At 48.4% G+C, this 26,689-nt stretch overlaps 1 protein-coding gene and 1 non-coding gene across 3 annotated transcripts in view; both read right to left on the bottom strand.

Moving 5' to 3' along the window:
- The window catches only part of Mypt-75d (Myosin phosphatase targeting subunit 75D), a 362,066-nt gene that overhangs the window by 262,271 nt on the left and 73,106 nt on the right, over positions 1–26,689 (bottom strand). For both annotated transcript variants that reach the window (XM_077686726.1, XM_077686727.1), the window contains exon 2: positions 22,441–22,497. The gene's annotated coding sequence lies outside the window, so the exon portion shown is untranslated. The remainder of the gene's footprint in view (positions 1–22,440; positions 22,498–26,689) is intronic.
- On the bottom strand, positions 24,933–25,005 carry Trnat-cgu (transfer RNA threonine (anticodon CGU)). The gene has a single exon. It is a non-coding gene; the product is annotated as a tRNA-Thr (tRNA).

Here is a 26,689-nt window from a genome sequence, read left to right as displayed (position 1 = left end):
ACATTCGTGCACATGGGTGCGAGGGTAAGCGCAATTTGTTCTTAAAATGTGCCTTCATTAGCCGTGATAGGCATGTAATTTGTCGTGTTTTACATTTATACGGGCATATATATTTAATGTTTGCTTATTGCGCAGTTCTTGAAACAAGTTGTAGCGGTCGGTTACTGCAGTTGCTTGTAAGTCAAATCTAGTCTGGCAACAGTCTCACGTTGATTTTTGTCAACATCGCATTTAGCGTCGAAACGTGCGAGCCAACGTTTTGTGCGAGCGTAGCGCCAGTGTAACCATGCCCGGGAAAGTGTATTACACAGAAGAAAAAAAAAAAAGAACTTCTCCAAGAACTGGTACGAAAATACAAAAAACTTTGTAGAGTGCAACAAGAGCAACGCCATGTCGCTGCAAGCGAAACCTAAAGTGTGGAAGCGACTTTGCGACGAATACAACAGCATGCCCAACGTGTGCCCGCGTGATGTAAAACAACTCCGCGTCATAAGCGTTTCCTCTTAGTTGCGTTTGGTAGCCGACGTACTTTGGGAACAGGCGCAAGCACACCGCCTGCGTAACTTCCCAGAGCCCATTGCTGACTGTGGGCTGCGAAACGTTGACGAGGTCGCCGACCACCGTCAACCGTCAAAAGAAGTTCCAAGTGCGATAAAGTAGGTGTTAGTGCGATGAAAAATTGTGCTAGGGATCGTTATCAGCGCTTATTTAAAGGCGGCGATCAGATATGCTTACACTACGCTGACCGGACGCGCAGGTTCGCTGGTCCGACCGGTCATCGCGGCGCGCGGTGCGCCGAGCGACCGATAGATGGCGGTACCTGCTCGGAAGCATCGAAACATGCTACGGCAGATGTCTCGATTACCGATCTCTCAAACGGCAATTATAGCTGAAATAAACTTTCACATGCGAGAAAGGGGATGATACTGTGGTGAAAAGTTGTGTAAGGTATTGTCATTCGCAGTTGCACAGATAGCGGCGATCAAATATCCGCCCCGATGCTAGCGGTAGCGGAATGAAAACTCGTCGTCGCTGTACAGCTCCACCGGGTTGAGGCGGTCTCGCGGCTGCCTCATCGTGAGCGACGGATATCTGTACACGTCGCCGCACATGAAGTCGTCCACCCGCAGGCAAAACAGTGCAATGTCCGCCCAGCTGTCGTACGAAGCAATAAACTCGGACGCCATAGCCGTCGCGTTCCTCCCGCAGCACCGCCGGACGGAGCTCCCAGCGTCCCGCGCGGCCTAACGAGGCGTGTGCCGAGTGCTGCGGAGAAGTGTGCGTCCAGTTGAAAGAACGGGGTAAGGTCGCATCAAGGTAGCCCGCGAGCGACCTTGCAGTAAGGAGACATCAAGGGAGCGTTTCGTAAGGAAGCCTCAGTAGGGAACGTTCCAAAATTGAACTAAGGCCTCCTTGCGCGTTCTAAGGCGACCTTAGTAAGGTAAGGAAGGTTTTAAAATTTGAAGAGACCATACAATCGGTTAATGCTATTCAAATTCGAGTTCTACGCAACCGTTATGAGGCGACGCGTATATAGTGGAGGGCGACGAATTAAACACAAGGGCGGTTTTTTTTTTTTTTTTCCCACCGCTATGAAAACAGCAGTAGCGGGTGCTGAGATTTACATCCGCGACCTTCTGCTCAGCAACAATTCGCCTTAACCACTGAAGCACCGAGTTAAGTAGAGACTACAGACTCATACATACTATGATGCCTATAAAACTTTCTATCAATGCGCCGAAACATTCAACAGCCCCTACAAACGATTTGACAATCCCGTGACTGGCACAAAAAATAGTGTAAATTTCAAAAAAATATTTTCACCGCTTTATCTGACCCACTGGTTCACATTTATAAATTTATGCCATTCGAGTTTTCAAGCAGCAGAATTGTGAACACAACTCATTCATTAAAAAAAAAACGTTACAGAAACCACTTATATGATATGCGAAGCAGCGCGTATGAAGACCAATAAAACGAAAACTCGGGATAGTTGTTTAGCATTCATGACGGTTTAACTTGCGGGCACAGTAAAGATGGTTGTGGTTCGTTTCCCCGAAGTCCGGTGTCGATCAGGAACCCAATCGCCCGGGCTCCGGTTGATTTGGCAGGAGGCTGGTGTTGAAGTTCTTGGAGACGGCGGTCGAATTGACGAACTCGAGGCGTTGGGGTTGATTAAGTGAAACGACGAGTTTATATACAGCTATTTACAGTAGGAAAACTGGGTACATGAGTAATGAAAAGAAAAACTTCGAACTTCAGCTAGACGCTAGCTCCGAGTGCGCACAAATCACTCGAGCTCATCAACTTCGTCTAACTCTCTTATTCTCGGAGCGTACACAAACCGCTCGAGAAACGACGGCCGAGACTCTGTCTCGCCGCAAGATCTGTCAAGTTGCCCGGTACGGCGCTGTACCCTAAACCTCCGACGCGATCTTAATCTCTAACCTAGGGGGCTCACAAATCCCAACCTAGCTTCAACGGCCGAGACTCCTTGTCCCGCCGGGAACTGCCCAGCTCGGCGCTCAGACAAGAACGATTTCTAACGGCCAAGTTCGGCCTTATAACACCTCGAGATCACACTCTCTCGGGAACGCCCCTGTGGCGTTCGTACACGCGTAAGGGAGAGCCCAAATTCACGTAGACAGCTGTCACTCAGCACGCTACGGAATATTCAATGAGGCGCCGCCATCTTTGGGTCAACGGCACGCTCGCAGACAATGGTGTCTCGCGCGGCGCACGCCGGTAATCCCACCACCTCCGCGCGTCACGTCGACGGTCCCCGGAATCCGGCGGCGCCGTCTGCTTTTTCAATTGGGAATTATCCCTGTGGTATGCGGTGGGCCAGACAATCCGTCTCCCGTGCGCGCCGTGACGAATTGGCGACGACTGCGGCGTAGAGTCCACCGTGCTGGGCCCCCAGACAGAGTGGCGGGTTCTCACGCGCAGCCCGGGCGCCTGGCCGCTAATCTCATAAGTGGACCCCCCCCCCCCCCCCCAGCCCATATCTCCCTGAACTGCTTCGCTAGTTGTTTTAAAGACGATAGTCTTTCTGGGGCTCCTTAAACCCAGAAATTTTGGTCTGTCTGTATGTCTGTATGTCTGTCCGTCTGTCTGTCTGTGACTCGATTCAGCCACCCGGCCAAAGCAAAACAATGCCTGCCCATTAGTCTTATATAGTCACAGCTAAATCTACCCGTCTATGTCCGGTGTAAGGTTCATACTTGTCAACATTGTTGAAGAAGAACAAGACATTACGCAAATATGAGACAGCAAATCAATACAGAAGTGACATTTGCAGTGTTCCTTTATAAAAAAATCAAACATGCTTGCTTTTGCGAAATTAAATACTTCATCAACTGCAGAAATAGAATTCACTTTGCCGTCGCCTACTGTCGCCCGCGCCACTATAGCTTCTTGCGCCATTTTAAGAAATAAACCGGCAACAGTTACGCAAGGTTCCACTAGATAGGTTCCACGTTCTGCTTGCAACGCACGTGGAGTAGGGAAACGCGGTTCTATAAACGTTGAAGTAGGGCGCCTCGATTAACGCGCGTCTCCGCCGTACAGCAGCGTTCGCATCGAGACACCCGGTTTGGAGCAGTGGAACGCGGGAAATTTAAAATGATTTAAGCAAACCTTTGGCGTCTTTACCTTGGGAGGAGCGCGACGCAAGACGAACAACATGAGAGGTGAGCGGCAAAGCGAAGGGAGGCATTTACTTCGCAATAGCCGATAAAGACTATCGTCTTTTGACGACATTTGCAACGAAAGGAGCAGATACGCGGCCAATTTTTTCCATGCGCGCCTAAGGCCAAACGTCCTACCGTTCTTTGGTTTACTTGAAGGCCTGATAGAACGTCTGATTTTAAGCAGAGTACAGCATTCGCAAACGTGAGACCCGGAACCATTACTCCTTTCCACATTCCTCTTACTACTTCATATTTGTTATACCCCCACAGAGCTCTATGCTTCATTATAGCTGCGTTTCGCTTTCCCTTAACCTTAAGTTGCTCCTCGTGAGTACTTAAGTAGTTATCCCCTTCGTTTATCCACACTCCCAAATATTTATATTCCTTCACTCTAGGTAATTCGCCTTGCTGGATAGACACTACGTCGGTGGTAGCGTCATTGAAAACCATTATTCCTGATTTTTCTGCACTGAAATTTAACCCGAGGTCAGTGGCTTCCTGGCCGCTAATATTGCCGCTGTGCCTTATCACCGTAGCCGGATGTTTCTCCGCGCGGCGCAAGTAGGGCGTTACTGAGAATATTTTGAACATGGCGTGAGCCGTTTTCGTAATTTTTTGGACTTAATATGCTTATAAACGACTCCAGTGACGACAAACAAACTGCGTGAGACAAGGCAGACGATATCACGCATTCATAGCAAACCCCTTTCAAAACGCGCGCGCACTGACGTCACGGGTCCGGCGCTTTGGCGGAGTGATACACTACATGAGGTGGTGCCGTTCTTGAGTTGTAACCGAGTATAGTACTGTACAGGCGACACGGGGTGACCAGATGCAGACCGCGGGGAAAAATGGCCGCGTATCTGCTCCTTTCGTTGCAAATGTCGACGAAATACGACAGACGACTGGCGCTTTGCTGTGCTTTGAGGTTCTTGGGGCTCGAAACTGTCTGACAGGGGGGTTGTCGACACCTTATCAGACCCTCTGCCATGTAAACGCCTCCCTTCTCTTTCCCGCTCACCTCTCATGCTGTTCCTCTCCCACCCCGTTCCTTCCAAATTAATACGCTAGAGGTTTGCTCAAGTAAATTTAAATTTACCGCGTTCTACTGCTCCAGGCCGGGTGCCTCGACGCCTTAGCACTGCCGTACAGCGGAGACGCACGTGATTCGAGGTACCCTACTACAATGTTTATAGAAACACGTTTCCCTGCTCCATGTGCATTCCAAACGGAACGTGGAACCTATCTAGTGGAACTTTTGGTTACTGTTGTCGTTGTGGAACCTATCCAGTGGAACTTCTGGTTACTGTTTTCATTTCATTTCTTAAATTCCGCCAGGAGCTGCGCGGGCAACAGCAGGCGACTATTTACTGCAGTTGAGGTAGCATTTCGTTTGATATCGCAAAAACCAAGCATCCATAATTTTTTCAACAAAGGAACACTGCCATTTTCACTTATGAATTGATTTTCTGCCTCACATTTCCGTAATGTTTTGTTCTTGTCCAACAATGTTGACAAGTATGAACATTGCCACCGGACTTAGACGTTTAGATTTGGCTGTGGGTATAAAAGACTATTGCGTAGATTGTTTCACTTTGGCCGGGTGGCTGAATCGAGTCAGTCAGACACACAGACAAACCGACAGACAGACATACATACAGACAGACCAAAATTTCTGCGTTTAAGTAGCCCAAGAAAGACCATCGACTTTAAAACGGACACGCAGGCCCAAGAGCGATGCCGCTCCTAAACCCCCCCCCCACCTCCCCCCCCCCCCCCAAAAAAGAAGAAAAAAACAACAAAACAAGCAGGGGGAGAGGAAAGGATCAACGAAAAAGAAGAAAGAACCAAAAAGAAGAGAAAACTTTACCCCCCACCCCACCCCTCCCACAAGAAAAATTATTTAAAAACCTATAAGTTTTCTAGAACATGGGTTCGTGTTCACACAATGTCTGCGACGGCTTAATCCTTCCGACAGGGCAAAATCAGAGCTGAGCGAAGGTTGACCAATTAGACCGATTAAGCAACGAGAGAGCTTGGGAGGCGTACTGACGCCCGGAATTCCGTGTCCTTCCCTTTTTAAAGCCGAGGAAATAAGTAGGGAAATCCTCGAACGGTGTGCTGACCCCGGCGGCGTTGCTCGTATATACCGACAATGGCAAGCACTTCTAAATAAGACCCGCCGAGTGGCTCAGTGGCTAAGGCATTGCGCTGCTGAGCACAAGGTCGCGGGTTCAATTCCCGGCCGCGGCGGCCGCTTTTCTGATGGAGGCGAAAAGCAAAAACGCCCGTGTGTACGAGATTTCGGCGCACGATAAAGATCCCCAGGTGGTCAAAATTAATCCGGAGCCCTCCACTACGGCGCGCCTCATCGCCTGCGTTGCGTCGGCGCGTTAAACCCCACAATCAATCAATCAATCAATCAATCAATCAATCAATCAACTTCTAAATAAGAGGCTTGAAGTCAACCGGAAATATATGTGCGTGCGGAAATCATATGCGTGCGTGTATGTGCGTGATGTTTTGAAACCCCATTGCCGATGTCCACACTTAGTATCTCGTCGAAATGGGAAACCTCCATTCACCTCCATGGGAAACCTCCATCACCTCCATTCAAAGGACTTCATGCTTGAAAACAACTCTTTTTGCCGCGGTATAAACCCGTACGTGTTGCGCCGCAGTGACGTGGGACGGATGAAATGGCAGGCAATTTTCACCCTTGACACACCCAAAGCGGTCGAGGCGCACAAAGCAAACCGAATCTGTAGCACGTATGATGCCCAGGTGCTAAAGCGCCGTATACCCGAATCTTCAAGTGCCGTAACCAAAGGCAGCAGCAGAGCCCGCTCCAGTAGCGCAACACGATCCCCCTCTATTGTCCTTTCGCGGCAGCTACACTCATTGTGGTCACACTTACGTGCCTAACGCGCAGCAGCTATATAGTCGCCACGATGTTACCGCCGCCGTCGTTCCAGAGTTTCCTTTCAATGAGACAATCCCGCAAGCGCTGTCACCATTCACATCGTACACGAAGCAGTGGCGCGTCAAGCAAGTGAGAAACAAAAACAGACTATTTGCACTTCCTACGTAAAGTGTCACATTGCGAAACGCATTTTAACTTCATGCAACTTCTGTGTACTTGCAAATCCAAATAGACAGAAAATAAAGCTGTCTCCAAGAGTATAATTTCTACGTACTACCAAAACTTCCTTTCTTCTTCTTTTTTTTTTTTTTTTTTTTTCGGTTTCCGAGTGCTTCTTTTGTGCCAAGTCCTTTTCTTCTGAGAACTGTTTGGGAGCGGCTCGGCCGGGAAATGAGACCTACGCGGTGGCCGCTTCTTGGCCGCGCGGTCAGCGCTTCCCCATTCACAAGTTCTACGGGCATCGTTGCCGTACGTTCCGCGCCACCCGCGGTGTCCGCCCCCGTGCGCCAGTGCAGGGCCCCTCGGACTCAGGACGCCCCTTTTACTTTCAAAGGTCGTTTCTGACTCCTTCGCTTTTTACTAAATCTGTTTGTGTACAACTACTCCTTTTGCGCCAATACTTCTTTTGGCGAAACGCGCGCCTTGGATGCTCGACCTCCATGGTGTTTTTTCGTGACTGATTCGTTTTCTACAGGAGGGAACATAGCTGGTTGGAGGTAATAAGCGTTTCTCCGATTGGCTGAAAATGTAATCGCCAGAATGAACTTTGTTTGGCACCAGCAGTAATTATTAAAACAAGGTAACCCCAGAACTTCCAAACCCATCGAGCCCCTCAACGCGGCGGCGACATGCAACATTAGCGGAAACGACGAATTAATTCGCTACAAAGGTTTGAAACCGGAGTTCCTCAACGTAGATGGACGCCCAGCTACAAGCAGAGGTACAGGATAACGACGCTAGCTTGTTGGTGCGACAGCCCAATCGAGACCTGTAACAATTGATTGATTGTAGGGTTTAACGCACCGACGCAACGCTGGCGGTAAGGCGCGCCGTAGTGGACGGCTCCGGATTAATTTTGACCACCTGGGGATCTTTAACGTGCGCAAAAAATCTTGTACACACGGGCGTTTTTGCTTTCGCCTCCATCAGAAAAGCGGCCGCCGCAGCCGGGAATTGAACCCGCGACCTCGTGCTCAGCAGCACAACGCCTTAGCCACGAGACCTGCAACAAGGTGAAGACGATGTGTCCCCAAAATATAAAAAAAAAGCCCACAAAACGCTCTCCCTAAAAGGATGCGAAAAGGTACCCTGGCAATTTTGACCGAATTTGTAGAGACAGAATGGAACACCGTTGATAAGTGCGCGGCGTTTTATGTATCGATGCACGATTCTGTATATGGGCAGAGGTGAATGAACAAAAACAAAGCCAACAGGAACGTCACGCAAGAGCGGCATTGCATTATTTTTGTTTATACATGCAAAATGAAAATTAGACATGAAAGATGACCAAGAGCTAAAATGACCACGCTCACACACTGTGTGGGAACCCTACCCATAATGCGGGGGGATGGCGACCTTCATATTTTTAGCGCGGTGGTGAGTAGAACGTCTACAAGTCGCGACGCATCAACTAGCCAGAAATTCTCGTATACTCTACCGCTAGTACCAACAAAGCGGAGCACAGGACCTCACTAAACACGCTGCAGCTGATCATTCACATCCGAACTACGAGCGGTACGAAAGGGACCCAGCAGCACTTTTCCCTGCTAATTCAGAAAGCCTTCGGCGTTAAAGTCCATCGCCCCACAATCACCCCACGCCGGAATTTCTAAAACCAGTTCGGTATCACAAGAGTTATACCGGATGCAACATAACGTTCCCAGTATATATGCTCCGTGCCTTCCCTGCTCAATCTTACACTATTACGACGAAGACTGCGCGCTTTCACCCAGGCTGCTGAGGCGTGCTGTCGAGAGTGAGTCCCCGCCTCCAGAGCCATAGACAGAGCTTTAGTTTTTGGCCCCACGACACGCTTAGCCAGCCGTGGCAATACTGTGAAAGTGCAGGTGCATTCCGCACGCGACGCCGCGACAGCTCCGGTTCTCGCGCACGACATCGGCTGTGAGTTCTGGAAAATAAACACTCGAGTGCCTGCTACCTATCGGTCGGGTTGCTATGTTCCTGCGTGCGCTTATCGTGAGGTTGCGATGAAGGCGGCAGCAGAACTTGGCGTTAGCGAAAGTTGCCGACGGCGTGAATAGATGTGCGAGGTAATTCACACACTTGGGTAAACTTGGGGCTGGACGCCGCCAATCGAGCCCTGGTCCTCCGGATTGCGAGTCGCCCAAACGGCCCTATCGAATGCGCTGCGGCATTCAACTTGGAAAATGCGTGTTGGAGACGCGCACTTACTACGCCTAAAGAGCAATCCGAGCCTCCTAATTACCGAAGCAGCAGACCACTTTCACGCTAATAGAGGTAGAGGGACTGGACAAGCCTCTCGGTCATAGTAAAGGAGAGAAGCGAATTGAACACGATGATGATGATGATGACGATGACGATGGTGAGGAGGAGGAGGAGGAGACAATCATACCACTGCACGCATGCTGTTCCAGCCGACAAGGACATAGACGGCTTGCACTGACGCCACCAGAGCTGCCATGCATGTGACCCACAAGCCCGGCGAAAGGCTGCACAATTTGATTTTTCGCCTCCACGTCTGCTTGTAAAACGGCCTTATAAGCGAGAGTTTAGTAATGTTGTTGCAGGAAGATACGAGGAATGCGCGCACTTAAAATGCTTGACGAGCAGCTAGCCCTATTAATCACGATTCCAGAATTATATACTGTCGCGAAGCCCCCCCGTCCCGTTTGATTTTTATATTTTTTAGCATCCCTCTTCGGCCACCGAGGCCCAGCTTTTCTAAGAAACGCAGGCGGAGTGTGTGTGTCGGCCCGTCGGCCGACCGGGGAGACGCGGCTCTCGAAGGGGACCATCGGCGAATCTTGTGTTACACGCGCGCACTGGCGTCTCCGACCCTCCGTTGCGCGCCTACGCGGGCCGCTATGTTCTCCGACCCTCGGTCTCGTTCAAACGGCCGCCTGTCTTTTCTCCTTTTCGAGTTTGTATACCTTTACTTTATTCTCCTCAGTAATTCTTTTGCCAGAGGCCGGGAGCCCTTTGCCCGCCAACCATGTTTCGTTAAGTACTCTGAATCTTTTGACTGCCTTTTTCATCTATGTAATAAGTGTAATTGTTTCAAGTTCGTATGTGCTAAATGTTACCAATGTCATCAGTAAAGTAAACAAGTTAACCTTAAAACCTCTTCGACGTCTCGACTTTTTCCTTCCGATCTTCATGCTACAGTAGCGGCAGTAGGTAACCAAAATACTACGTTACAATACTTACCCCATGCCTCCTGAATAAGCATAAAACGATCATGCTGTAGAAAGTGAGAAGGGCGATGCAAGATTAGCTGGCAGTGGGCTGAAAACGAGAAAATACGACCGCGCTAATACAACGCTCGCGCATGCAAGACTCTCCCGCTCCCGGAAATTCTCGACTTGTGCCGCGTGGAAATTTGTCTCTAGCGTTATCCAATATGGACGGCGAAACCAGACCATTTTTGAGTTGAGGTGGAGATTGAATGGCACACGATTAGGGACCAAATTAAGGAGCAGCCGTATGAACCTGCAAACAGAAATAATACTTTAGCATAGTTAAAATGACAACATAAAATTACGATGATGATCGGACCTTAAATGGAGAAAGGAGGTGAGCGCCACCCACACTAAATGGCGCAGTGAATCGCGGAAAACAGTTCAACGCAATCCTTCAGCGCTCACAAGTACCCCCGGAAGGACGACTCCCCCAAGACCACAGTTTCTCGAAGTATGCCAATCGCGTCTCAGTCACGACCTTTCTTGATCCGCTGCGCTCATTCGGCTGCTGCCAAATCAGGCAAGAGTCAACACCGTTGCACCGCGGATGCAAGAAACTAAAGCTGGCGTTGACCTGCCTCCCTGATTCTCATTTGTTTTGTTTTTTTTACTGGTGATGTGCTCGTCAGTCATCGCTCCACGACGTTTCCTGGCCACGGGTGTGCAGAGGGCTCTCACACGCTACAACCACACTCAGAGTGAGTGCGTGTTGCAAGTGGCGAGCAGACAACGCGCGCATACAGCCTTAAGCGTAGGTGCTGCGGGTGCAAGCGCCTGGTATGTTTGTAAACACTGAGTGCGTACAAGCGACACCGCGAAGCTACAGCGGGAGTGTACATATACGCACCCGCAGGACGGAAGCAGAGCCTCTTGAGCAGGAAGAGCGCGTAGGCTAGCTTCACCGCGGTGCCTCGGGGGTGCACGCGGAGAACAGGAGGCAGACGCTGCGCCGAAATCGTGCCCTGGAAGAGTTTCCCGAGCTCACGCTGTCTGCTGATTACGAAAACCGAGAGTTGGCTTCGCGGCTGGAAGCACAGATGCGCAACGCACGACTGGGGAAGCGCACGACACGCGATCTGCAGTTACGCGATATCTCCAAAAGAAACAATACAGTGTCGCTGGCGGCGGTATCAGATGTTGCGAGATGAAAGAGAAAGCAAGCGCTGCCGCGTATCTCCGTTCAATGAACGGCTTCACGCACGCCCCGTCCGAACGCCTTCTTTTTCGCGCAGGTGACGAGAATAGTCCGCGGCGCCCAAGGTGGATGCTGCGAACATGACACCAGCCACACAATTTACTGGAAGGAAGACCGCTTCTCAGTGGACAACGGGGTGATTGCAGTACAATCGTCGTGCGCGTCTGCACACGCTGTCACAATGAAGCGATTCGGACAAAGCGAACGTTGCAGCACGGCGAGAACAATGCGCCTCCTTGACAGGCTCCAAGTGCACTAAGGAATGCGTGCTACAACCATGACAGCGCACGTTCAGCGGATGGCTCGATCAATGCGAACGCTATAGCGGCCCTGCCGAAATGGTGCGCTTTGAGCCGCTGCGCTTTGACATCCCCTATATATATATATATATGAAGGGTCCCAATCAGAGAGAAGCTAGTCAGTACGAGGAGGCATATAAATAAATCAGGCAGCGGGTCAGAACTTTGCTCACCGCGGACCAGGATTGTTCGCCCACGGCCGTAGCCAGCACTATTCCGGTGGCAGTTTCCCGAAAAGGATCGGCGCAGCACGGCGGAACACGTAGGCACGAACTGTCCGTATGTATAGCGAGGTGCACAGCGAAGCGGCACAGCCCCCGAGGAGCTGTGTGCAGACATGTCCCGAAAGGCACCGAGGCAAGGCCCACTCAGCTCGGCGAGGGCTCAGCGGGCTAGACCTCGGCTTCCGTCGAGAGCCCACAGGAAGCGGGGCGGCAATACCTTCCAAATCACGAGAAATCCCCTGGAAGCGTTCGCCAAAGACGCGGCCAGGAGACAAAGGGATCCCACAAAGCGCGGTGCCCTGTCGCATTTCCACACAGCTCCATTTCGATTCCGCCTCAGCGGACATTCTGCAGGCACCGGGAAACGCTCCGACGCCCATCCATCGCCGACACCGCGCCCCTGCACGGCGCTCGAATTACGTGATCTCTCCGGCTTTCCATCTCGCGGCCAGCCCAATCGAGATTCCAATACAGCCGCTGTCTTTCACGACACGTTCAAGCATTCTGAAGAAAGCCAATGAGGCAGCTCTCGTATCACCGCTGCAATATGCGCCCAACAGTTATTATGCGCGGACCCTATAAGGCGGCAATACGGCTGCCGTATCTTTGTTTGCGTCCTTATATACTTGCTTGTTTAATGTAAAGACGAACACACGTGCGTTCTGTCGACCAGGGGCTGCGGAGGGCCGTGGCGCCACTGGTTCCCGCAGTTCGCATAATACTCAGGCTTCAGATCTGCTTGAATTATTGTTCCAAGCTACCGGTAAGAATACACGCCACATGCCTTATTTTAACGCAAATAACAAAAGCGACACATTGATGTTGCGAGAGCGGTTCCAGAAAGTAGAAATGCCTGTCATCCGGCCCCGGGCAGGCGCACAGTTCCACAATGCGGCGCCACGATCGTCGGGTGTTGAGTCGACATGGACGTCAGGAGGGGTGGCGGCGCGCGTATACAGTTGCGAAAAACCCTCGCAACTGTTGTGGGAACGAACCTACCCTAAGGCACCTTGCATCGGGGTTTCTGCCTAGAAATAACCCGCAAGATGCATTCGTTCGGGTGAGTATGCGACAGAAATGCCTCTCGACAGCAGCGCTTCTCACGCCGGACAATTGCGTGTTCGGTGAACGGCCTCGCGGAGCAGTGGCGCGCCACGAGCTCGCTGTTGTTTCCTGCTTCGAGCTATAGGTCAACAACAACACAATCCCGAGCGTTGCATTTGCCCCGTGCAACTACTAAGCCACAAGGCCGCTCCGGCGAATCAATCACATAACGAGAAGCCACGCTCAGTCAGCGGAAACGCCTAATAGCAGTTGACGCAAGGAAAGAAAATAGAGACCGATCCCGCTGCGTAAACAGCCGTGAACAGGTTTTAGTCGTCAAGGCGCTACGCACACGATCAAATAGACATCCACTGCAACGAGCAATGTTTTTGCGCAAAGACGAACTCCGCATGAGCGCGAGGTGTTATAGTTTTACAACATTGCTGTCATGCGGCGGTAATTTTTTGTTAATGGCACGCAGGAAATCACCAGCAAAATATTGTACCACGCGAGCAACAGTTACCACATAAACTCCAGAGCCATCTACCTAATCCACTCCCCTCCTTCAGGAAAAAAAATTAAGGAAGCTCACACTAACACGTAAGACTTGAAGGTGAAGCTGTAGGCAACCTTCACGACCATTACGAAGGTTTACATCCACGATTGCAGCCGATTTTCTCCTTCGCTGCCGCAGCGACCTTTACTCCATCTTTGTTGCTATAAGTGTGAGCTTCTTTCTCCTCTTTTTTTTTTTTAAGTGATAATCATTAAACATTACATTGGACCCGCCATGGTGGCTCAGTGGCGCGCGCGTTGTGTTGCTGAGCACGAGGACGCGGGTTCGATTTCCGGCCGCGGCGGCCGCTTATATGATGGAGGCGAAAAGCAAAAACGCCCGTGTGTGCAAGATTTCGCTGCATGTTAAAGATCCCCAGGTGGTCAAAACTAATCCGGAGCCCTCCACTACGGCGCGCCTCATCGCCTGCGTTGCGCCGGTGCGTTAAACCCTACAATTAATCAATCATCACATTGGAGGTATGTACGCTATGACGTGCCTTTCTCGTTCCGAGCAAGTGTTGCCACGATTACGGCGAACGCTGGAGTTTTTTTGTTTTTTTGCCAATCTTGGCCAGTCTCCTTAAGTGGGTATGCTTGGCTTGACAAACGTGCGCAGGGGACGCTGGGCGGTCACCGCGAGGCAAGCACACACGAACGCTAGGCATTTTCTTGGTTTTTTTAACAGCCAGGCGGTCGCCTCGAGGCTCGCGCTCACGCGCGTGAGCTCGGCAATTTCTGGGTATTTTTAACTGTGGACACGAAAAATTGAGATTTGCTAAACAGCTTCGCTGTTAAAATGCTTGCGGAGTTGTTAACTAACTGACTGACTGACTGCAACGGCTTACTTGCACGAATGCTTTGCTCTGTGGACAGCCAATGCACTCGCCATTTGTACAAGTGCGGCACGCACACACACAGCTGGCTGGCGCCGCATCTTTTCAAAGTGCTACGAGTTGTGCCGCGCCTCCGCCAGATGGCGCCACGGGTCCCGCGACCGAGAGAAGACGCAGTGAAACATCCCCCTCGCGAGGGGCACGATCAAATGCAGAGCATTTCCGGGGGCGCACGACGTTAAGTAGTTTGCGTTACGTTAATGTTGCACTTGTGGCAACTGCTGACGAGAGAGCGCAGTAATTTGAATGAGTCAACGATATAAGGCGCGTTCGTAGTGTCCCATTCTGTGTCGGCTTTGTGGCGCAGTGGGTAGAGCACCATGTACATTGCGTTCCGCCCGCAGGGTCGAGGGATCGAAACCGGGCGCCGGATAGTATTTTTTTTTATATAGTAGGGACAACGACGGTGCGGACTACGGCCGTCAACGCGGGTGACATCGTGAGTTACTGAAATGCTCTGCATTTAAAAAAGCCCTAGCAGACTACTTAGTGGTGTCTTCGCCGATTATTGTAAATATGCAGGAAAGAGGCGGTACGGCGCCGTGACAATTAGTTTCTTCCAGTACAAAGGGTGCAAGAGTTATTTTACCTTCATCGTTCTGTATCATTTACAATATTAGCTTCGTTTATATCTGCACAACTCGGCTGGTACCCACCATCAGCACAGTTACGCCAGCTTAAATTTGACATTTAAATTTGACATTTGGCAGCGACGTGGTGACTGACGTTCTCAATTATTCCGAGGCCTTTTTTCATGGACAGGAATTAGGCACTCGGCTTGGCCGAGTATCAGTAATTCAAGATAAAAGGAAATAATCGTGCTCAACGACTGCATACTGTCCAATTTACCGCGCGCTGCACTGGGAGACTATAAACACAGAACAGGATCAGGGCCGTTCTACACTCCTACGCAACCCACGACAGAACAGTGGCTCGCCGAGGGCTTCCATGATTCTGCGATCTAGATGTGTGGGATCCTAGCTCTCCAAACACAATCGACTACTACAGGTAGGCCGAAACAGAAGCCGCATAAACGACCAAAAACTAGGAACGTTTGCCCAAGTGTGCAATGGGGCTTTCGCAATAGTTGCACGTGGCGCAGGAAAAGCGCGGCTCTAAACACAAAACACGTTCTTCCCTCGTCGGATACCACCGCCATCGCATCAGACCTCGTTAAATCTCTTGCGTTTCCTTAAAGGCACAGACTGAATCCAACAACGAAAATCATTCGTGACCAGCTGTACAGGTGTGCTGGTTCACAACCAACACCGGGTTTGAAAGGACGGAAAGGGTGTTCAGATGGGCGAGCAGCTGCAGAGCTCTCTTGCCTGTACGTCAGTGCATTAAATGTTTATTGCAGAACTCACAACAACAAAAAAATTAAAATGGTTGCTCGAAACAAGGCCTGGGTTGCTTCATTTTTACAAGCCCCTTCAGTGACTAGTCATTGCCGCCGATGGTAAATATATATATATATATATATATATATATATATATATATATATCAAGGTCAATAGTTCATCTTTGGTGATACGGGCTCATTTTTCGCACTAAGAAAGCTATTTTTTATTATTACTCATTTGTTGTGGAGTATCTTTAGAAGATTTTAATTTAAGAACACAGCAGATTGATTGATTACGAGGTTTAACGCGCCGACGCAACGCAGGCGATGAGGCGCGCCGTAGTGGAGGGCTCCCTATTAATTTTGACCACCTGGGGACGTGCGCTGATATCTCGAACACTCGGGAGTTTTTGCTTTTTTCCTCAACCAGGAAAGCTGCCGCGACGGCCTGGAATCGAACCCGCGTCCTTGAGCTCAGCAGCAGCACAACGCCTTAGCCACTGAGCCACCGCGGCGGGTTTTATTCACGCAGCAGGGCAATACACTGTTTCTAGAGGAGTGATAAGTTCAAGGTTGAAACAAACCATATTTGCCAAATAAACAGGTTTTCGCACATACATGCGAATACAATACATAGCTTTCACGTGACGTCACCACTGCCCTCGTGCACTGCACGCAGCTTCCCTAGCGCTGCGAGAGATAAGAGCACCCCATAAGTTCAGTGCCTTTCGCCGTTCACGCGATTTACGAACATGGCAACCATCGTGACGTCAGTGCAAGCTACGTATACCCGCAGAATGTAGAATTAACGCGCACAATTCAAGAATGTAGTTTGCATGCATTTCAGGGGTAGCTCAGCTTTCAGAGCATTCCCCCGCTCAAAGATACCAGCCGCCATGCATCCAGTAGGCTGCCAGGAGCTTAAGTCGACAGTGTCAAGTCAACAGTTTTCCATATCAAATATAACAGCGTAAAAGCGTGCTGTACATGAAGCATCAAGTTTCAGCCATCATTCAATATATTCCTAATAAATTGCCACCATTTGTCCAGAGCTCAACAAATATGGTTTGCACAGGGGACCTTTTATTTTCCGCGCTTCATTTGACGTTTGCGATGAAAGAAGGGGAAGAAGACGCTCGTTTGTTGGTCATTTTCTTCGAAGGCATTCATTCTTTCTTTTTCGTCTTCGACGTGCGTGCAAAGGGGTTGAGAAAAGGCCCAGATAGGCACCAGCGCACCAACTGTGCCAGCGGAGCAGCTGCGCTGCTGATTAAGCGAGACCGCTGTTTCCGAAGGAAGGGCGCTGACCAGCAGCAGCCCGCAATATGACCAGCAAGGTCCCCCGGCGCGGATTTATCGGAGCGCGAGGCATTTGCGAGGATCAAGCGGACGATACCGGTGGCATGCGCGCAACAACGACAGGCCGCGCCTGTGCTGTGTCTCGACAGCAGGCGCCGCGAAACCAGACGGTACAGCGATTAGTTTTAGCCGCCGCTCCTGTGGTCCGTGAACTGAAGGTCATCGTTGTGGCTCATAATCAGGGCGCCCCAAAACCTTTCTTCAACAAACATTATTTCTTGCGATACAAAAAAATCTTTTACAAATAAAAATTGCCGAAGCAGAATTTGGAAAGGAATACTTTCGGAATCTTCGATTTCAGGGTTCGAAAGCTCGCACAAACCACAAAGTATGGTTGCCAAGACTCAACAATTACGATACCCCCCTCCCCCCGTACTCTTTAAATTCACACCCCACCATTCTCTTATTTGCTAAAAAAAAAAAAAAAAACACCTCATGCAATATATACAAGAAATGTATTCAGGCAACGCTCGCCTACGAAGACAAAACCGTAAGATGGCTGATTTTGTGGAACGTATCCTGAAATTTTGCTGCCTTTAACTTGTATCGGTTCCTCTTTTATGGATTCTTTTTTAACGAAGCCAATGCTTGGCTTTATTCTTTCGGTTTTGTTAGCACGTATCAGAACCCACACAACTTCGTCTATTTTCGCACTCTAGATTACTCCTGTTTCTTTCACTTTCCCGTATTTTCTCCTTTGTGTGTGATTGATTGATTGATTGATTGATTGATTGATTGATTGATTGATTGATTGATTGATTGATTGATTGATTGATTGCAGGGTTCACGCCCCGAAGGTACACCTGGGCTATGAGGCGCGCCGTAGTGGAGGGCTCCGGATAAATTTTTACGACCTGGGGATCTTTAACGCGCTCTGATATCTCGAACACACGGGAGCTTTCGCTTTTCGCCTCCACCAGAAAAGCAGCCGCCGCGGCCGGGATCCAACCCGCGTGCTTGGGCTCAGCAGCACAACGCCTTGGCCACTGTGCCCCCGCGGCGGGCCCTTTGTCCGTGAATTCACTTGGCGAGACCATATACTCGCATCGGTAAGGATTACACCTCGTCGTACTCCTAGGAAGACTTGAATATTAGCTCCCTCGTGCCAATTTTAAAACTGTATGCTCTGTTTGCATTTATCACTTCCAAAGTTATACAAACTGTTCGTTCCTGAGGGACGGCTCGCCTTTGTCAGGTTTTAACCTGTTTCGCCTCCCTTTGTTCAGTTTTGTCTTTTGGTCTAAAAGGAAAACTAGATAAACTGCTTCATGTTCAAGAAAAACTAGAATTATTGTAATCGCCCAGCTGTACGTCAACAATTGCCGTTGGTGGTCGTATCGCCTGGGGGGGAGGGGGGGGGGGGGTCACCTGTGAATTTTTGTAGCTCCCATTAAGCCGTTCTTTGTGAAAGTAGCACGGCTGATACAGTTCTCACCCTCAAGCGTATAAAGATTTACATTTTCAAGTATTTGGTGACAGCAGGCCACCCAGAAGTTTCTCACCCAAAGTGATCTTTTTCTGCAATAATTTGATCGTTTGCAGTTACAAAAGTGATCTTTTTCTGCAACTCGAGCGAACGTATGCCCAAAATTACAAATAAATTTATCTAAAAACCACCTGCAACACGAGTGCTTAAATATGCTCACCGAACTTCGGGGAATTGCGTCAACGTCTCAGAAGTTTACTGCTCTTCTCTCCAAGCGCCTTTTTTTTTTTTTTTTTTCAAATACCTCGCCAACACGGTAGCGCGAGGGCGAAATAATGACTTAAGATTGCACGAAAAATAAATAGCAGCTAAAAAACTTGCAGAGGCCAAGAAGCATTTGCCGCTGACATCAGACAAAACGGAACTCCTGGGCTATCATCATCATCAATCATCACGATAAGAGCAGGTTTGAGCACGCCAGCGGAGTGAGCTAGACCTGCACTGAATTCAGAATTTCAAGAACGTGAGGCGACGAATAGGCGTCGCTGAAAGCAGTAAGCAAGCGAGCGAGGAACGAGAGGGCGATTGAAGCTAAACGGTGGCAAGAGAGGATTTGCGCCGGATCTCCCCGGGTTTACAAGAGTGGAGGTAAAGAAAACATCTCAAAAAAGTTTTCAGACGAATTTACCGCTTTCGCATTCTCGCAGTTACTAAAGTCTACAAAAAGGGTCAAGTTCTGCTGAGAACTTATAAGCAGAAGATTTTGTAATGAAAAGTGAGGAGTGTGACAATCCGCATTGGGAATGACTTTGGTTCCTCCTTGCGCGTGCGCGCGTGCGTGCGTGCACACACACACGCACACACTGTGAAGGCGTCAAGCATTGCAAAGCGAAAGCTGAGATCAAGGATAGCGACCAATCCACAACGAAAGCTATGAGGACGGCCGCCGATTGGAAGAGGAGAAAGAAGCAAGGAGCTCGGACTGAGAGAATAATTTCCTCTTTATTTCCTAATGATTATTTTTTCCTTTCCTCATTAATTTTCAGGCTTCGATTAGATTTGCTATTATACCTCAGAATGCAAAAGTGCCGCGTGTTGTTCCTATCTTTAAAAAAAGTGACCCTCTTTCTTTTGCTAACTATCGTCCAATTTACATTCTGTCTTCCTCATGGAAACTTCGAAAGTCTATAGTAGGAACTCTTATCTTTAATTTTCTTGGTTGATTGATTATGAGGGTTTAACCGACGCTACATAGGCGATGAGGCGCGCCGTAGTGGTGGGCTCCCGATTAATTTTGACCCCCTGGGAATCTTTAACGTGCGCCGAAACCTCGAACACACGGGCGTTTTCGCTTTCCGCCTTCACCAGAAAAGCGGCCGCCGCGGCCGGGAATCCCAACCTGCGTCCCTGGGCTCAGATCTTAAATTTTCTTGACGAACACCACATCCCATGTCCCTTGCAACATGGCTTTAGGAAGGGGTTTCCAGGGGTTTTCACTATGTCCAATTGTTCATTCTTTCGCTTCGACACTCGGTGTTGGTGGACAGGTAGATGTAATTTTTTTATACTTCACCGAAGCGTTTGATTTAGTCCCGCATCATTACCTAATTCACAAATTGCATCCCACCGGGCTCCCTTCCCTTCTTGTAGCATGGCTTTCCTTATTAGTTAGTTTAATGTGTATTAATGGCACAAGGGCGTCTGTGGCCAAAGAGCGTCATGCCTGTTTTGTATGGTCTGTCAGTGTGTGTTAAAAACAAAACAATGGGATGGGATGTAAGCTGATTTTCAGACTATTTGTCGAATCGGAGCCCACATGTAGACATTGATGGTTCTATATCATTGATTGATTGTAGGGTTTTACGCGCCGACGCAACGCAGGCGATGAGGCGCGCCGTAGTGGAGGGCTCCGGATTAATTTTGACCACCTGGGGATCATGGTTCTATATCTAGTGCCCTTCCTGTCCCCTCCGGAGTCCCTCAGGGCAGCGTTCTTGGCCCCTTAATTTTTCTAATTTACTGTAATGATATTGTCTCCGTGATAAAAGAACCCGTCCAAATTCGACTTTTCGCTTATGACTGCGTTGTTTTTAATAATATTAACTCTGTTAGTGACCCATAGCTCTTAACTTTTCTCTTACTGACATCCTCTCCCGGAGCCTTGAACGGGGCATGGTATTAAACCCGGGAAAAAAATCTCCCTGCGCATCACCAAAAAACGGCCCCCACACCAATTTTTGTACTCTCTAGCAGTAAATCCCTTAAACCAAGTACAGGAATATAAATATTTGGGCATAACTTTCAGTAACAACCTAAGCTGGAATTCGCACGTTACTATTGTTTCTTCCTCTGCCTTTCGTAAATTACGTTTGCCTCGGCACAAGCTTCGAGACGCTCCACCTAATGTCAAATTACTTTCGTACACAACGCTAATTAGGCGAAAGCTGGAATATGCTTGCGCTGTTTGGGATCCCTCACAGCGAAGAATTTAGACCTGCCGGAATAGATTCAAAGAAGAGTTATTCAGTTTGCTTATTCTAAATATCGCAGCACAGATTCTGCTTCAGAGCTGATGCGTAAGAACAGAATTCAAACACTGGAGTCCAAAAGAATGTTTCTCCCACTTATATTCTTCTATTTATTATATAACCGGAAACTTGCTTTGGGGTCGCTTGCTGAAACCCCTAGCTCCTCGCCGTACTAGTCATTCCCATTCTCTGTCCTCAACCCCATTGTTCGCTTCTACCAATCTGTTTAAATTTTCTTTGTTTCCCCGCCCAATTATTAATTGGAACAATACACTCAAAATTTTTTCACTGTCTTGGTTTATTAGAAAAAGGTTTAGTTGTGCCTGGCGACCAGCGTTTTCTACTTTTGTTGTTTCTGCCTCTGCTGTTTGTATTATTGTATCTTTGATATTGTTACCACTTTATGCCCCTCCTGCTTGGGCCTCTGGCCTGCAGTATGCTAATTAATTCGTAAAATAAATAAATAAACATGGCGTCGTAAGAATCCGTCGCAATCTATTACAGTGCGAGCGTGCGTGCGTGCGTGCGTGCGTGCGTGTGTGTGGAAAAGCTACACCGAAGAAATACCTAAAGCACGTCCACTGATCAAAATATCTCGAGGGAAGTGTCGGACTGAACCATCGGAAGAGACTTTAGAATAATTAGGTTCCAATGGTGAGTTCAATAGGCTAGCTGAGTTAAATAGGCTAGCTCATTTCTCGAATGTTCCGAAACCGTCGCGACATTCATACATGTCCTGCCAAAAGCTGACGTTGAATACGTAGGCGTTCCAGCTTGCAATCCACCCGACTGCGTTGAAATTGGATCTACACTAAAATGCTCATCTATCACACCGTACTTTAGCGATACAGTTCAAAAATTGCGTGCATGTTTCGAGAAGTAATTAAAAGTGAGCTATTCTTAACAGTCCCCGCCTTAAATTCCTGTCTCTCACACCCGTCGTTAGTACGTTATTGCATTTTCTCCTAAACTTAAAATTTAGATTAGGTAACCACATTTTAGTTTTTAGAAACATACTTCCGACTGCTACTTACGCCCACCACTACTACTACTACGTAGTCCCGAAGACCACCGCCAGCTCCAAGCCAACTCGAAAGGGAGGGGAGGGGGGGGGGGGGGGGCACAGAAGACAATACGAAACGAAGACTTTTCACTCCACATTACAGTAACTTGTTTTCACTGAATATCTGCTGAAGCTAAAACACCCTGCATGAGCGCCCAGTACCACAAACAATGAGTTGGTGTGACTGGGCGTCAAACAGCGCGTTTCAGCCCGCTGATGTAAATGCCGCTTCGGCGTCTTTATGAAAGTCGGGCATCCCTAGGGCCGAACAGGTTTTCCCGCGACGGCCGAGCCACACAGCCCGCACTGCGAATGTTCCGCCCCGCACTAGGAGAGGTCCATCAAAACGCACTCTGCGGCAAGTCTGTCTGGCCGCACCGGCCCCTGCGCTGCAGGAGGCGATGCGCCCGCGAGCAGAAGACAGAGGAACAGAAGTTTGCACAATTCCGAATACCTGGCTAGGACGTGAAGCCTCCCCGACGAGCCTCGCCGAAGCAACCGCCGGGATCATCTGAAAGGCAAGCAGAGCCGGGTTAAACGAACTCAAAGCAGTCACATGGGCCTTCCTGCTGTGCTAAACAACTTGAAAACACCAAAACTAACTGTCATTATTAGCGGCCGCGCTGCGCAGATACCGGTCTTTCGGTTTAATTACGGAGCTAATTGATGGCGACATCTGGACAGGGTCCAAATCAGAATCGGCCGTTCTGCACCCTTTATATAGACTTAGAACAAGGCGAATGCGCCACTTTACAGCTATGTTGCAAAAGCTCAAACTGAACGAGCTAGACGGCTAACGTACGCTTCGGAGCTCTGACTTCTCAGCTGAAAAGATGCTTTCAAAGCCAACACAGAAAAGCGCCTGCAACCCCACGAAGGGCCCCTTTTTTACGCTCTTACTGAGTGCAAATTATCTTAGCGTGTGCTTTACGGGGCTCTGTGGAGACTCAAAAAATTAACGACGGTTGCGACAAGGTTTGGAAACTTCATCTTAAGGCGTTGTAATTCATCTCAGCAGTCTGCCAGACAAACTTGTTAGGCTCGTAAATAGATACCCCATAAAATTCCAAAGCATACCGTCCAAGTTTAGTGTGGCACCTGAAACACCACTCACCCTTGAGGGTGCGGGGGAAGCCACGACCTAACTTTGCTTAGCCAAAGCTACTTCCAATAACCGCCTTCAAAAAAAAAAAAAAAAAAAGAAAAAGAAAAACCTCTGGGCACGTGATTTTAGCGAAAGGTATCCAGTTGGCTACAAATGAGGCCCAGACCTAACGGTTGCTTCAAACAAGAATGCAAAATCCGCGAATCCGCTTCTGCCCAGCACGAACACAACGTGATATGTACCTAAGTCGGTGCTGAGTTACCCCCTCGAACGGCGCAAACGATCTGTAACTGACGGGGCTATCCCGTCGACGTTACGCTACACCGCCATACGCAAGACAAAAACGCCTTAGTGCCTTGCAGTCGTTCCGAGACGTGCCTTATGCTATGTTCAGACTACTGATGCGAAAGCCATATCGTGATCTGTAGTCGTAACAAAACGGCATGTCACGCAGTTCGGTTGGCTGAGACGTGAAATGACGTCATTAAAGTTTTTACGACAGTTGCGGCAACAGTCTCAACCCGGCCTTACTAGCCGATGTCAGTGGCCACGCTTGAAAACAGCGCCAACATGCAGTGGCCGAAAAGAGGGCGAGCCTAGCCAATCGCTATGCGGCGATAAGTCGATGCGCGTCAGCTTGGAGCCTTCTTATCAAGTCGATGTTGCACAGCCTGTCCCGTATGCCTTGCGCATTCGCATATCGACAGCACTGCGCGCCGTTCTTTCATAATGATCAAAGGCTGCGGCAGTCGCGCGAAAAGAAGCTCTCAATTGCTACCTGCGCTTTGACTCAGAAGCGCCGGTTCCCCTTTCCCAGATATGTCTTCCTCGTGTTTTTTTTTTTTTTTCGACGCCTACAGGAGCCTTGCAAAATTGAGACGCATTCACTGCTGCCATTTGTCAAACATTGATGAAGTTCTGATGATGAACCACAAAACATGCCAGATTTCAGAACTGTAGCCCGTCAACTTTTACACCTTGCTAGCTCAGCCGACATTTCTGTAGCTGCACCGTCAATTTTTTTTAAATTTAAGAGCGAAGCTGTTTAGCAAATCGTAATTTTTCGTGCCAGCAGTTAAAAATACCAAGAAACTGCCAAGCGCGAATGTGAGCGCGGGACTCGCGGCGACTGCTCGTCAGTTAACAAAACCAAAAAAAAAAAAAAATGCCGAGCGCTCGTGTGTGCCTGCCTCGCGGCGACCACCTAGCAGCCCCGGCGCACGTTTGATTGGCCAGAAAAATACTCCATCGTTCGCCGTTATTGTGGCAACATTTGCTCGGAACGAGAAGGGCACGTCATAGTATACGCCCCTCCGAGGTGATGTCCAATAATTATCACTTCCAAAAAAATAAAGGAAGCTCAAACTAATAGCAAGAATAATGGAGTAAAGGTGTTGCGGCAGCGAAGGAGAAGCAAATCGGCTGCAATCGTGGACTTAAACCGTCGGGATGATCGTGAAGGTTGCGTACAGCTTCGCCATTTTCAAATCTTACACGTTAGTGTGAGCGTGATTTGGGACTGATTTTTTACAAATCAGTTCCTTTTTACAAAGCGCGTTCCTTTTCGAGCGCGGCTAGAAAAGGAACGCGCGAGACGCAAATGGCTCATGAAAATGAGCGTTTTCGGAAAGGAAACGGAAAACAAAGGCGGCCATTACCGGCGGCCGGACGTGACGTACCCGAGGGAAAACAGGCGTGCAAGCCAGTGCCGAAGGTTGCTAGATATATACATTGACAGAATAAGGGTTGGCAGTCAAGAAAACCTCGGAAAGCACAGGGGGGAATGCGTTACGTCATAGAAAGAAATGAATTTGAGTCAGAAAGAAAGTGGTAAAAATATCCCCGCCGGGTGGGATCCGAACCCACGACCTCCAGAATACGAGTCTCGTGCGATAACCACCACGCTACCGGCGGGGCTGTTTCCCCACCACTTTATCGGGTATTTATGTTAAGGTATTTATACTTCACATAAATACCCGACTGCCAACCCTTATTCTATCTTAATTCACTGAGCCCCTCATTTCCCATTTCTGATTCGCTATATATATATATATATATATATATATATATATATATATATATATATATATATATATATATATAAGGGTTGACCGTCAAGAAAACCTCGGAAAGAAAAGGGGAGGATGTGGTAGGTCATTGAAACGGATAAAGAATTTCTAAAGAAAGTGGAGAAGAAATGCCCGTCAGGTGGGATCCGAACCCACGACCTCCAGAATACCGGTCTGGTGCGATGACCACTACGCTACCGGCGGGGCAATTTTCCCTTCCACTTTCTGGGGTATTTATGTTCAGGTATTTTTGCTTCCTGTGCTTGGGGGTGGTAGCCAGCGCCACTCGGACTACTCGGGGTGAAGGGGACCTTCTTTTTAACCCCCGGGCCGTGACTCGAGTGTCTACAAAATGTCGAGAGTGGGCGACCAGCGTTGAACCCTCTTAAGCTCCCTAAGGCACCAAGACTGTCAGAACAGAGGCCCTCGCTATGCATGTAGCGAATCAGAATAGGAAATGAGGGGCTCGTTGAAATAAGACAGAAATAAGGGTTGGCAGCCAAGAAAACCTCGGAAAGCAAAGGGGAGGATGTGGTAGGTCATTGAAACTTGAAACAGATAAAGAATTTGGAAAGAAAGAAAGAAAGTGAAGAATATATATATATATATATATATATATATATATATATATATATATATATATATATATATATATATATATATATATATATATATATATATATATATATATAATAAGTAAATGAGGGGCTCGTTGAGGAAATACAGAAACATAGGTCGGCAGTCTACAACGCCAAAGGAGGCATAGGGGTGTGGTTAGGCTCTATTTTTTACTATGGTTAATGAAGTTAAGATTTTTTTTTAATATAAGGAAGAAAGAAAGAAAAACACGCGCCCAGAGTGGTTCGGTCCCCACTCTGGGCGCGTGTTTTTCTTTCTTTCTTTATATATATATATATATATATATATATATATATATATATATAAATCTAGAGAAAGATAAACTCACAAAGCGCGCAGAAATAGTATAAGTAAAGAGTCGGATACACAGCTGTGTATCCGACTCTTTACTTATACTATATATATATATATATATATATATATATATATATATATATATATATATATAATAAAAATTGAGGGCAAGAGCGAAGTCATCTCAAGCGAAGGTTTTAACCAGATATCTTTTATCGAATTTTCTGTGGCATATACAATAGGACTATTAAGTGTGCTGAAAAAGTACGCATTTCGCGCTATATTTATAAGTAAAAAAACTTGGAAGTGAAGGAAAGTTTCACTAACTCTACGAGCATCTTAAGCGCGCGTCCAGTTTCCGACCTTGTAATCTGTTGTATTACCTTTAAAGAATATTAGAGCGTCGCTACCTGTGTGGTTAATTTTAAAACAGGTGATGCCTACTAGAACACCAAGAACAGCCTCGAACCAAAGCAAAACAGGGGTGTTACGAGCCGAACCTACGCCTGAGCTATCAGGCGCGCCGAAGCGGATAGCGACTTAAGGTTTCAATTAAGCCAGCTACACTGAGTTCTTTACGTGCTCTAACATGAAGC

Source organism: Haemaphysalis longicornis, unplaced genomic scaffold (assembly GCF_048455015.1).
Source record: "Haemaphysalis longicornis isolate Haplotype H1 unplaced genomic scaffold, Haemaphysalis longicornis Haplotype H1 scaffold_1, whole genome shotgun sequence".
NCBI lineage: Eukaryota > Metazoa > Arthropoda > Arachnida > Ixodida > Ixodidae > Haemaphysalis > Haemaphysalis longicornis.
This window is presented reverse-complemented; position numbering and strand designations above follow the sequence as displayed.